Source organism: Cydia splendana, chromosome 4 (genome assembly GCF_910591565.1).
Source record: "Cydia splendana chromosome 4, ilCydSple1.2, whole genome shotgun sequence".
Lineage (NCBI taxonomy): Eukaryota > Metazoa > Arthropoda > Insecta > Lepidoptera > Tortricidae > Cydia > Cydia splendana.
Genome location: NC_085963.1, coordinates 12164605 through 12174258, shown reverse-complemented (window position 1 = coordinate 12174258; position 9654 = coordinate 12164605).

Below are 9654 nucleotides of genomic sequence, written 5' to 3'. Positions count from 1 at the left end.
AAAGAATGACCAAGTGACACTACATGTCAAACATCATTAGCAATCGTCGATCGTTTTTATTAGATTCTCTCCAGAGGCTGCATTAATTGATTATTAAAGAGGTTAAATATATTTCAATATTATAAAAAAACTTTTTTATTAGGTACCTACGTCTTCGAGCAACACGGAAGGGAGGCGGTATTCGCACTATTTCCCCTCTGCCGAGGTACAAGATTAGCGCGTCAATCTAATCTAGCGCGGGTAATAAAACTAGTTGCACTTGGATTTTTCACTAGACCGAGTCCAGACGCGCGCGTGAACACTGCTGCACAAAAATGCCTGTTTGCTCGGTTTTTTGTTATAAAAAGAGGTCGTGGACATCAAATTTACAAAAAGAAAGTGTTACATTTCACATGTAATATTTTTTTTTACATATCATACGTTTAATTACATTCAAACACAATTATTATATTTTAGTCTCATGTAATTGTTGGATTTATCGATTTTGCTCGCTCAGTACAAATTGCGGATCGGTCGAGCGACAAATCCGACTTCTCATCTCTCAGAATACAATAACATACTTCAACGAAAATGTGTTAGTGTGCGTGTTGTGACACTTGTCACTCGTCCGTACACAAAAAGAGATCGAGGTTTGCAAGATTTGTCTTTGACGTGTGTCATTTTCTATGTATTTGTGTCGTCATTACATATTGGATTTTGTATGTAAGTGTGTGAGAAGTGCGACTGTGTGCACCTTTCCCCCCGCGAAAAATGGCAGAAAGATTTGTACGGTGAGGTATCGCTTGGGCCCCTCCCTTCCGATGTGTCGGAAGCCGGTGTTGCTCGAAGACCTACGTCGTTAGTAAGTATTAATATGTTGAAATGTCATTTGAATATAAATAGTCCTGTAGCGCTGGCTATATTTTGAGCCCTAACTTAAAGTAATATTAAAGTCAATTATTTTTTCGCTTACGAATACTGTTTTAAGATGTTAATCTTACATTTTGTTTTGTGTCACAGATATTATTTGCTTTTTAAGTAATTTAATAATTTGTGGTAATTATTTTTATTTTGAATTATTTTGGAAAAAAGAATATTCGAGAGAAAACATGTAACTGTGTCGCATTTAGGATAGTTTTTTTAATGTGAAAACATAGTTTGTGTCAATTACGTCCATTGCAATTGGATACTATGTCATACTATTCAAAATGACTCAAAAAATAATTAAAGTTCAAAAAAATTGCTGACGTCGCATTTAATCGTGTCAATATGTACAGTCACCAGCAATAATATGTTACACAAGGAAGGCCGCAAAAATATCTGACACGGTCTTATTTGTAGTACAATAAGAGCGCGTCACATATTTTTGCGGCCTTCATTGTGTAACATATTATTGCTGGTGACTGTACATTACATGTTTTTGTGTCTTATTAAGGCATAGCTTCATAAGATTTTTGATAATTTTGTTCTAACAGGCTATTACCATAACAAAAGAATATTAAAGTTACTAGAGTTCACATCTTATTAATATAAAAGGCGGGATAAATAAGAAAAATTAATTTGTGTTAGTTTCATCCATTGCATAAACAAATAATACAAAAATAATGTTTGCGTTCATATACGATGCTAACGGGTGGCTCTTAACGGGCAACGCGGGCCGTGCAGGGGGGGGGGCGGTCGGGCGCGGCGCGACCTTGGCGTGGCGGTGGGTAAGGGCCTCTCTCTAAAAACCACACGTTGCGTACTGTTATAGGGCAGCCTCCGTTGGAATTTCGAAGAAAACTCTTGAATACAACCCAAACAGTTTATTGAACCCAAAATACACTGCACAAACTTACACACTAAAAGATTTAGGATATTACTAGATCTATGTTAAAGAGTAAATTACGAGTGACAATGTTTTTACTATTATTCGAATTTTTATACAGTAATATTGCTGTCAATGCTTCACCTACATTTTAGTTTTACCTGGTAAGAAATAGTTATTTGTTTTACAAGGGGGCAAAGTTGTTGTTTAAGCGCTCGTGCTAATATTGATACCCGAGCAAGCGAAAGATTCCAAAATTGAACCACGAACGTAGCGAGTGGTTAGAAAAATGGAATCTTGAGCGTTGCGAGGGTTTCAAAGCACGAGGGTTAAACAAAATTTGCCCCCGAATGAAACACAAAAATTTTCACCACACCAACGAACGAAGCAAATATTAAATACAAAATATCAAACAAAATCAAATCCAAATGAATGTTATTGAATATTTATCATCCAAAATCATCATTTAAAAGTCAATTCTACCAGCAAACATAAGAAACCAACTCAAAATTTGCATTTGATTACTTTGCCTCACATGTGAATAAAATGCAACTTTGCTATCAGTTTTTGAAGTGCAAAGTAAGCCTTTCCGAGCTGGTGTGGTGAAAAATAATTATACATGTATATAACAGGCCCCCCGATAAGACGAGGCTTTATCTTGAATAGATGAAGCTGAGTGAGAAAATTACATATAAAAGACTTAATGGAAAATGGTTAATTACTATACATTTCAAAAACTTTTATAAGTACTTATAATTAATCTTATTCTATACTAAAGCTAGTTATGTTCAGCAGAAGTGCTTGATTGACAACTAAGTAAATTATATTAAAAGCAATACTAAGTTAAGTGTTACACTTGAGTAGCTAGTAAGTTTAGGAATTTCTATAGCCGACACATAATAGTCTTTGATATCGTCATTACATTTTACAGTTAAATGACAGGGTTTTGATTAAACAAAAATCCATTTAATATTATTTAGTAAGTACATGCCAAATATCGACATCACAAGAAATACATTTGGGGTTACACTCTTTTGGTACAGATTTGAGAATTTCGGTGAAAAAACGAGTTTCGCAACATGGGTTAATGATACTGGAATAAATAGGTAGTTAAAAGAGGACAGATGGAATATTCACTATTCACTGTAGTGCAAATGTTTAGGTTATTTAATAAAGTAGGTATAATGTAGTTAATTCGTTATATAACGTTAAAGGATGGTTTTAGTAAATAAAATAGCATTTAAAATATAATCTAAGTAATTGGAGATCGTGAGTAATGATGAGCTCTCAATTACATTTACAAGGTGATTGTCACGCGACATGTAAGTTGTTAATTTACTTTTGTAACTTGAGATAAGGCCTGAGTCATGTGTTCTAGTTGTGAGTTTATTTTTATTCCATTAGAATTAATATAGAAATGGTTGAGTTGAAAACATCTATGCAGGAGGGTTTTGAAAGAGAATTAGGTTGTATTTAGGGATGGGCAGGCTTTATCTCATTTACGTGATATTTAGTATGGCGGCGATGAATGCAGAGAGTAACGTTATTTTTATTATGAACTTTAGCTATTTTGTACGGCCCTTTCCAAATAGGAGATAAGGCTTTTCGAAGCCTGTGGTGTTGTTTTAGATATACAAGATCGCCAACCTTGTATGAAATTACACGAGAGGGCGAGTCGTAGTATTGCTTAGAGGTTTCTTTACTTTTAATAATATATTTGAGGGCCTTTTCTCGACTACATCGCATACGGTACTGTAGGGCTCGGACATATTCGTCGTAAGTGAGACTGTCACTGGTTTCGTATAGGGAATTAGGAATATGGGGTTTGTGGCCATACAGCAGTTCATATGGAGTGTATTGAGTGGTACTGTGTGGGGTAGTATTATAACAGAGGATAGCCGTAAATAGATAGCTGTGCCAATCGGAATGGTTTTCATTCACAAATGATTTTAAATATTCCTTCAAGGTCGAATGGCTGCGTTCAAGCGCACCATTCGTCATTGGGTGATAAGGGGTGGAAAATAAGGGCTTTATTTTAAAAATATTGGTTATTTGTTTAAATAATTCTGAGGTAAAACACGTGCCAAGATCAGTAAGGATCATTTTTGGGAATCCAAATAGAGCCATGAAGTGAGCTAAATTACGAGCAACTTCCTCGCTCGTGGCGGTGACCTGTGGGTATGCGCATGAGAATTTGGTAAGGTCATCTTGGAGAGTCAGGATATACCTAAATTTTTGAACACCAGCTTCTGGAAGGGTGCCGACTATATCTAGAGCTAGTCGTTCAAATGGTTTAGTGCTAGAGGATGTTATTACCATTGGAGCTACATTACATTTCCTTAAGGGTTTATTGATTTGGCATAGCTTGCATGACTTAACATAGTTTTCGATATCTTTGCGCATTGTTTTCCAATAGTAAGAAGCTTTAATCCGATTAAACATTCTATTGATTCCGGGGTGTCCAGCGATTGTGGAGTTGTGGTTTTCTTTAAGGATTTGAGGAATTTCTGCAGGTGTAGGATAGATTATTTTGTTTCTGTAAATGTGTATAGTTATGTTAGTATTGTGAAAAACATATGCAATCATATTATAGATTTTAGCATAAGAAATGTTTGTAAATGGCTCCGTAAAGTCCGACACCGCCAAGTCTGTGAGTGTCGGGTTGTTTTGTAATATGATATGTCGTAGTCATCATCATCATCATTTCAGCCTATATACGTCCCACTGCTGGGCACAGGCCTCCTCTCATACGCGAAAGGGCTTGGGCTATAGTCCCCACGCTAGCCCAATGCGGATTGGGGACTTCACATACACCTTTGAATTTCTTCGCAGATGTATGCAGGTTTCCTCACGATGTTTTCCTTCACCGAAAAGCTAGTGGTAAATATCAAATGATATTTCGTACATAAGTTCCGAAAAACTCATTGGTACGAGCCAGGATTTGAACCCGCGACCTCCGGATTGAAAGTCGGACGTCATATCCACTCGGCTACCACCGCTCGTCGTCGTCGTCGTCGATATGTCGTAGTGATTGTAGCAAATTAAAAATAGTTTTATAATTTGTCTCGTCATAGTGATGGACTTTAGTGAATAGGAAGTAATACATTTTATTACTACTGGGGAATGGTAGGACGGAGTCAGGTTGACGTTCAGTATTTTGGAGGTCTTCTTGATTTGGGATTTCAGATAATATTTCGTCGATATAAGGCATAGAAGAGTCAAAATCAAGAGAAGTAGGGCATGCGATTGAGTTCAATTTAGTTTTGACTAAGGTTTCGGAATGTTCTATTATGTTTGTATTATACCTTTCAGTGGATTTGTTAGACTGGGATTTCATGAATTGTTCATAAGGACATTGGACTGTAGTATTAGGAATTAGACTTTGATTTCTACTCTGGCTGCGAGTTAGGGCATGAATTGGGATTCTGGAAAGAGCGTCGGCATTAGAATTAAGTTTCCCTGGTTTATAAACGACTTCATAGTCGTATTCCTCCAATTTTAATCTCCATCGGATAAGTCTACTGCCAGGGTCCTTTACATTGAAAAGCCAAGTTAGTGGGCGATGATCGGTGACAATTTGGAACTTATTACCATACAAATAAGGACGGAAACATTTTACAGCGAAGATAATGCCTAAAAGCTCTTTTTCTGTGGTGGAGTAGTTACATTCGGCTTTATTCATAGTACGAGACGCGTAGGCGATTGGGAGATCTCGTCCTATGGGACCTTGATAGAGTACAGCCCCAAGGGCACTGTTACTAGCATCTGAAGTCACAACGAAAGATTTGGAGAAATCGGGGTACTGAAGTAGAGGTGCCGAGGTAAGTTTTTCTTTCAGGTTGTTGAAAGCCAAATCTTGTTCAGAGGACCAATTGAATACGGCGTCTTTCTTTAAGAGAGAGGTAAGGGGTTTTGTTATTTTGGAAAAGCCATCTATGAATCTGCGGTAGTAACCTGCTAGGCCAAGAAATGATTTGATTTCTTTAGAATTACGTGGGACTGGGAACTCAGTGACGGCTTTTACTTTGTCGGGATTAGGATGCACGCCTTTGTCAGTGATTACGTGACCTAAATAAGTCACTTCGCGACGTAGAAATTCACATTTGTCAGGTTGGAGCTTTAAATTAAATTCACGAAATCTATCAAATATAAGTTGCAATTTTTTGACGTGACTTTCAAGATCATGGGAGTATATTATGCAGTCATCTAAGTATATATAACAATGTAGGCCTTGTAGACCTGAAAGGGCTAGATTCATGAGACGCTGGAAAGTGGAAGGTGCATTTTTCAGGCCAAACGGCATTCTTAAAAACTCGAAGTGGCCTGAAATTCCATCAGGATTAAGAACAGTAAAACCAGTTTTAGCCGAGTCAGAGGGGTCCATTTTAATTTGATGAAATCCAGACACCAGGTCCAAAGTTGAGAAATATTTAGAATTGCCTAGTTGATCTAAGATGTCGGTTATGAGGGGTATTGGATAGATTTCAGTTATTGTGTTGTGACGTCATTAAGGCGCCTGTAATTGATAACCAAACGCCATTTTTTTTGGCCTGATGCATCAGCCTTTTTTGGTACAATCCAGACTGGTGCACTCCAGGGGGATATGGAAGGTTGGTTTATATTTTGGTCAAGCATTTTCTTGATTTGTTTATCAACTTCTTGACGGTGACATTCGGGGAATCTGTAAGACTTAGCATTAATTGGCGGGGCGTTGCCTGTATTTATTGAGTGTTGTAGGGCGTTAGTATGAGTCAAAGGGTCTCCTTCGAGATAAAAAATGTCAGCGTATCTACTGCAGCAATCAAGCAAAGATTTCTTTTCTTCAGAATTTAGATGTGTGTGACGAATGAGATCTAATACACGTTGGACGCAGTTAGTTGACGTTGACGGTGCATGATTTAGGTTCATGACAGATTCAGCGGAGTTTTCTACAAAGACGGAGTAGTCGATTGGAGTAATCTTTACCTTAAGGTCCTTTATCTCGACCGGAGAATCAGTGTTATTTAAAATAGATACATTAACACGTTTATTCTGTTTTATGGCGACTACGCAGTTGGCTAAATACACCCCCTCACAAAACATATGGTCTAATACTAATCCTTCATTTTTCCCATTTAATTCTGAGACGGAGTTGGAAATACCGCATTCAATTACACTCTCCGATCTAGCAGGAATTATGTAAGAAGGCTGACTAAAATAAATGTGTAATTGCTGACCATTTAATGAAATAGAATCGGTTTTGTAATCTATATTTGCGTCGTAGATTTTGAAAAAATCGTTACCTATGATACCGTCGTATTTGAGATTGACCTCGTCTTTAATAGCGTGAAATTCGTAGCGAATTGTTTGATTTGTTAGACAGAGTCCTAATTGTAGGGAACCTAGAGTCTCACAGTATGAGTCAGAGTCGTTAATACCTTTCAGTTTAATAATTTTAGACGAGAGTGGGGGTTTCTGTTCCAAACTGGAGTATTTAACAATACTTACACTAGATCCTGTGTCCAACAGGAAGCAGAGAGGTTTATTGGAGTAGGGAGTATTTAAATAAGAATGTGGTAGTGATATTTTTTCCTTTAATGACTTAATTTCATAGCAGGGAATAGAACGGCTACTACTATTTGTTTCTAATTTATTTTCAGACGATGGCAAGGGTTGAGGAGGAATAGATTTCGCTGTAAGCTCTTCTTTACAGGATTTGGAATTAGAGACAACATCAGCGTATGCCCTGGTAACCGTTTCTGCACACGGATCAGTGAAAGAATTGGTAGGGTAGGGGGTGTTCCTGATTAACTGGATCATGGGGTGCATTAAATTCTTGATAAGAATGAGAGTCCGTTTTGACCACTTTATGGCAAGGTTCAGTGCTCTTCTTTATTGTTTATCTTATTAGAAAAAGGGCGTAATGTACTAAAAATTAAACTGTTTTAGTACCATTTGGCGTAAATCCAACAATTTCTTTGCAATATTGGCAACTTGCATTTAGGGAACACTATACTTCTAAGTACTATAATTTACATTTTTTTTTTCGAAAAATTATAGAGATGTATTCACTATTAAGTTTTTCCCCATTTTTGTTATTTTGGATACTTAAACGTGGAAAAGGTCATTTTCTTAGCCACAAAAACAATGTTTTTTTTTATTGGTTTATATTACTTCAACAGAATCACTGCTGTCCTACCATTTATGTATATTGATATACAACAATTTGTAACAAATTAATTTTACTGTAGAAAGTATTATGCGTTATTTTTGTTTGTAATGTTAATTGGATTATAAATTTTACTTTTACATACTAAAATACTATTAGATACAATAGTAGTTTTGAAATTTCGTATGTCTATTCAGTAATACTTAATGAATATGCTCGCATATTTATGACATTACATTAGAGTAGAAAAAGGCATACGGTCAGGCTTACGTACTTCTATGGATTTAAATGCAAACGTTATACCTAGACAGTAACTTTCATAAGGTTAATCTTGTAAATTAGGGTTTAAACAAAAAAGTATTAATATTACGTCTTACTTAATATTACCAATGACCCAGTCACAAACAAAACTAATAGTTATCAGTCTAACCTTAATTAAACGCCATAATTATCATTTGAATATAGTCATGTTTTATTATTTTCATAAAACTGATGATAAAGTACCCACTAGATCAGTTTAAATTGTCAAAATTTAGTAACCCTATAAATAAAGCAATGAGCACATGAGCAGGTAATGCAAGTACCTACTTAATAAAAAAATTGACAAGGAAAGTATAACTAGGTCATCCCACTTAAACACAAAAAAGCAACAATTATAAACCCGAAATTATACATAGTACGGAGGCGTATCTCTTACATTGAATTATCAAACACTCGTATAACTGCATTTTCGCAACAAATATCCATTAGTTGTGGGCGTAACGTACATTTAGCACTCAAAAAGCTACTGTAAAGAGGCGTAACGGACAAAAAATTACCACATATTTAATAAAATTCCGATGCAAAAGGGCGTATCGTACACAATGTTGGGAGTTACGCCAAAATGTCTTACAACATTTTTTTGAAACTGGCAGATACGGCCAAATGCGTTGGAAAATTGTGTTCAAGCATTGATTTTTCATAGGGCTTAACGGACATTTTTTTCAAGTTATCGAGACGTTAAATATACTATTCGATAGAGAAAAAAATACTGAGTATAACTGCATTTTCGCAATTTTGTCCCTTACGCCCTTTCAGCCTACGGTAGTCGTTATATACAGTTTTGTTCAGAATTCCAAGCGCTTTCGTTCTGTATAGTGAAAATTTCGATATCTCTTAAAAAGTTGCCTTTACGACCCAATTTTTGCACTATGAGCTTGCAAAAACAGCTTATTTCAAGGGGCGTAAATTACCAGTTATAAATTAGAAATTTATAGATATTATCGTAAAGGTTACCGCTAAATATAAATATTGTTGTAAATGACTTACATGTCTTTTGTCGTCCTTTAAGCCCTTCATTTGTCTTGATTATTTTTCATATCGTATCTCGTATGGTCAATATGGTCGTAAAGGACATATTTTACTATTGATATTATTTTACTTGCCCTTTATGACCCGCCCTAAAATGATTTTACCATAAGTATATGAAGCGAACAAGGTGGTAAAGGACTTTTCTAATATTTGTATCGTTTACTACCACGAATTAGTTTCTAAACTCTAAATTTAAAACAAATAACATTGACGTAGCGGTGTATAATAACAAATAAATCGTTTTCTGGGACCTATATTACTACACTGTAATGTTTGCCCTTAAATTAGAAAGCATTTACGCTAAGAGTTTTTTCGGCAGTTATCTTTGTTCATGGGCGTAAAGGTCTAGAATGCCTAATAAATAAATAGT